Below are 4,888 nucleotides of genomic sequence, written 5' to 3'. Positions count from 1 at the left end.
TGCATGGGACAATTTCAATATTTTTGTATCTGCATAAGCCTGTTTTGTGAGCAATTATATGGTTAATTTTGGAAAATTACCATGAGGTGTTGAGAAGAAGGTATATCCTTTTGTTTCAGGATAAAATGTTCTGTAGATATCTGTTAAGTCCATTTGTTTCATAACTTCTGTTAGTTTCACTGTGTCCTTGTTTAGTTTCTGTTTCCATGATCTATCCATTGATGAAAGTGGTGTATTGAAGTCTCCCACTATTATTGTGTGAGGTGCAATGTGTGCTTTGAGCTTTACTAAAGTTTCTTTAGTGAATGTGTCTGCCTTTTTATTTGGAGCATAGATATTCAGAATTGAGAATTCCTCTTGGAAGATTTTACCTTTGATGAGTATGAAGTGCCCCTCCTTGTCTTTTTTGATAACTTTGGGTTGGAATTCAATTATATTAGATATTACAATGGCTACTCCAGCTTGGTTCTTCAGACCATTTGCTTGGAAAAATGATTTCCAGCCTTTCATTCTGAAGTAGTGTCTGTCTTTTTCCCTGACATGGGTTTCCTGTAAGCAGCAAAATGTTGGGTCCTGTTTGTGTAGCCAGTCTGCTAGTCTCTGTCTTTTTATTGGGGAATTGAGTACATTGATATTAAGAGATACTAAGGAAAAGTAATTGTTTCTTCCTATTATTTTTGTTGTTAGAGTTGGCATTCTGTTCTTTTGGCTATCTTCTTTTTGGTTTGTTGAAGAATTACTTTCTTGCTTTTTCTAGGGTTTGGTTTCCGTCCTTGTATTGGCATTTTCCTGTTATTATCCTTTGAAGGGCTGGATTTGTGAAAAGACAATGTGTGAATTTGGTTTTGTCATGGAATACTTTGGTTTCTCCATCTGTGGAAATTGAAAGTTTGGCTGGGTATAGTAGATTGGGCTGGCCTTGGTGTTCTCTTAGTGTCTGTATAAGATCTGTTCTGGCTCTTCTGGCTTTCATAGTCTCTGGTGAAAAATCTGGTGTAATTCTGATAGGCCTGCCTTTATATGTTACTTGACCTTTTTCCCTCACTGCTTTTAATATTCTATCTTTATTTAGTGCATTTGTTGTTCTGATCATTATGTGTCGGGAGGAATTTCTTTTCTGGTCTAGTCTATTTGGAGTTCTGTAGGCTTCTTGTATGTTCATGGGCATGTCTTTCTTTAGGTTTGGGAAGTTTTCTTCCATAATTTTGTTGAAGATATTTGCTGGCCCTTTAAGTTGAAAATCTTCATTCTCATCTACTCCTATTATCNGTAGGTTTGGTCTTCTCATTGTGTNCTGGATTTCCTGGATGTTTTGAGTTAGGANCNTTTTGCATTTTGTATTTTCTTTGATTGTTGTGCAGATGTTCTCTATGGAATCTTCTGCACCTGAGATTCTCTCTTCCATCTCTTGTATTCTGTTCCTGATGCTCTCGAATTTATGGTTCCAGATTTCATTCCTAGGGTTTCTACCTCCAGCGTTGCCTGGGTTTGGGTTTACTTTATTGTGTCCTCTTCCCTTTTTATTTCTAGTATGGTTTTGTTCATTTCCATTACCTGTTTGTATGTGTTTTCCTGTTTTTATTTAAGGACTTTTAACTCTTTAGCAGTGTTCTGCTGTATATCTTTAAGTGAGTTATTAAAGTCCTTCTTGATGTCATCTACCTCATCATGAGATATGCCTTCAAATCCAGGTCTAGCTTTTCTGGTGTGTTGGGGTACTCAGGACTGGCTGAGGTGGAAGTGCTGGGTTCTGATGATGGTGAGTGGTCTTGGTTTCTGTTAGTATGATTCTTATGTCTGCCTTTTGCCATCTGGTAATCTCTGGAGTTAGTTGTTATAGTTGTCTTTGGTTAGAGCTTGTTCCTTTCATGATTCTGTTAATCTCTACCAGCAGACCTGGGAGACTAGCTCTCTCCTGAGTTTCAGTGGTTAGAGCACTCTCTGCAGGCAAGCTCTCCTCTTGCAGAGAAGGTCCACAGATATCTGTTGTTCAGACTTTCCTCCTGGCAGAAGATGAAGGCCTGAAACAGGGCCTGTCCTAGAAGCTCTTAGCTTCTGTAGTCCACACTCTCACCTGTGCAGACTAGTCTTGGTGGGATCCGGGAAAGAAGATGGCTCCTGCAGATGCTCCGGCACTGCCTTCCCAGGTGGGGTGGACACCTCTCCTCTGGCAGGGAAGGTGCCTGGATGTCTCTCAAAAGTTTATTTTAAAATAGTATATATGTATTTTAAAATAGCTTTTCCCTTCTGATTCTTTTGTTTGTTTGTTTGTTTGTTTGTTTTTCGAGGCAGGGTTTCTCTGTATAGCCCTGGATATCCTGGAACTCACTCTGTAGACCAGGCTAATCTTGAACTCAGAAATCCACCTGTCTTTGCCTCCCAAGTGCTGGGATTAAAGACCTGTGGTGCCACTATCTGGCCCTTCTGATTCTTATAATATAGACATGTATATGTGCTTTTATGCCAATTTATTTTTAGTTTTGCTTTTCATGGTAGTTTTTATAGCAGTCTTGTTTCCAAGATGAAAAAAAAAAATTTTGGTGATAGTGAGATTTTGAGTTTTATCTCAAAACATGACACTGGTAAATCCTGTAACTTGAAGAACATTTTTCTCTTATTTCTAAAGCTATGATTATGAACAGCTGAATGTTGACAAATGTTTTCCTATATCTGTTGCCACGATATAATTTCCATCTTCTAATGTTTTAATATGGAATATTATACTGAATGGTTTTCATTAATTCTTCATAGTAACACAATTTAATTATACGTATTAATTCTTTTATATAGTCATAGTTCTATTTTTTAAGGACTGTTTCCATCCAAAATTTGTTTGTTAAATTATGTCTATTTCATTATAGAATTAATATACCATTACTTTTTAAAAGATTTTTTAGGCATAAAGGGGGTTCATTTGGGGGAAAGGAAGGGAGTAGGGGTAGAGGCAGGCAGACTGGAGCAGGGCCATGAGTGCAAAGAAGTAGGGGACAGAGGACAGAAAGGGGGAAAGAGAGCTAGAAAGACTGGGAACACATAGGAACAGAGAGAGAGAGAGAGAGAGAGAGAGAGAGAGAGAGAGAGAGAGAGAGAGAGAGAGATGGGGTGGCAGGTGGGGGCAGGTGATGGCCTTTGCTAGGTCCTTGGGGAGGACTTTGTAAAGTGATCAAAAAACAAACAAACAAAACAAAAATAAAAAAAACCCAACAAACTCCTGAGAATGTATGTGCAGGCAAATTTACTGGTGAAAACATTCTGTTTGGGAGCTTTAGTTAACTGGAGTTTTTTTTTCTTGCTGATTTAAAAATATTTGTGTAGGAATTATTCAGATTATAATTACTTGTGCCACTTTTGGCAAGTTACAGCAAACCTTTGATAGGACCATTTTAGGCTCTTTGGTCCATATTAGAGAAGGGAAAATTAACAATTCCCATGCCATTTTGTATTGGCTGTTTTTCCCACTCTGTAGCAGAATCCCGGACTAGGAGCAATTTGAGGAAGGAATAGTTTATTATGGCTTATAATCTGCAATGATAAATCCCAAGCGGGCAGTGAAGGCATGGCACCAGGAACAGTAGGCAGCTGGTCACATTGCATCTGCAGGTAATAGAAAGGAACAAGTGATAAGGGGGATGCTAGCTCCTCCCCATCCCCGTGCTAGCCACTCCAGCCCATGGCGTATATTCTCAACTATTAAGATGGGTTTACCTACCACAATTAACCTAATCTAGATAATACCTCACATTCCTGCCCAGAGGCTTGCCCCATAAATTGTTATAGATCTTGCCAAGTTGGCAATGAATATTAACTATCACACAGCTCATAAATGACAGAATGGATAACATAAGAGAAAAAAGATGTTTGTGAGGATGTGATACAAAGAAAACTCATATACAGTGATGAAAATATGAAGCATTCATTACAGGAAAACACATAGAGATGTCTTTAATCGATCAAAACTGTAAGGGACTGAAAATTACTGAAGGATGATCCCAGACTCAGATAGTATGCAAGTACAAAAAGTGCTTATTCTGCAGAAACAACCAGCATACAGGGGTCAACCACTTTTGAAATGGCGACCTCAGACAAAGATGTACACGTCTTCTTATAGGGAACCAGGGGAACTCTCTAGAAGGATTACATAATCTAAAATTTCATTGGTGGATTCTAGGGGGTCACAGGTTGTCAGTGGTTTTCATTCCTATGTCATGAATGTTTAACTATAGGGTGAGATAGGGCTGCCCAGCACAGACGGCCCATTCTGAAATAAGATACTTATCTATTCTTGTGGTTATCTACAGGCTATTCTTTGGGGGGCACTGTTAATGACCTTGTTTCTGGATTTTATATTCTGCTCCTGGAGCTAATATTTTATGCCCTCTTTTGTGAAATCAGTTCTGGTCCTTAAATGGAGACAAATGGGGTTTACATCATTCTTTCAAAGACAAAATTATCAAATGATCCAGAATTCCCATTGCTGGGTATATAATGAGGGGCAATAAAATTAACATGTTGAAGAGAGATATATGTACTCCAAAGTTAGATTCTGCAAAACAATAGCCAAGATATAAAATCATCTTATACAGACAACTAGAAGGATAAATGGAATACTATTTGTGTTTAAAAATGAAGGAAATCCCCTTGCTTAATGAGAGCACACACAGATGAACCTAAAGGAGAAGTGATGTAAGCTAGGCACTGCAAGACAAATCTTTAGTGATTGAGTGATACATATATAAAAGCTAAAATGTTCAACTCAAAAAGGGCAGTAGAATGAATGAGGATGGCAGTCACTTACCTAATCTATTTTACTCTTGAAAATCACCAGGAGTATTAAGTGTCTTCACCACACACACACACACACACACACACACACACACACACACACACA

This window comes from Mus caroli, chromosome 1 (genome assembly GCF_900094665.2).
Source record: "Mus caroli chromosome 1, CAROLI_EIJ_v1.1, whole genome shotgun sequence".
In the NCBI taxonomy this organism is placed as follows: domain Eukaryota; kingdom Metazoa; phylum Chordata; class Mammalia; order Rodentia; family Muridae; genus Mus; species Mus caroli.
The sequence above is the reverse complement of the archived record's forward strand: the minus strand, read 5'-3'. Positions refer to the sequence as shown.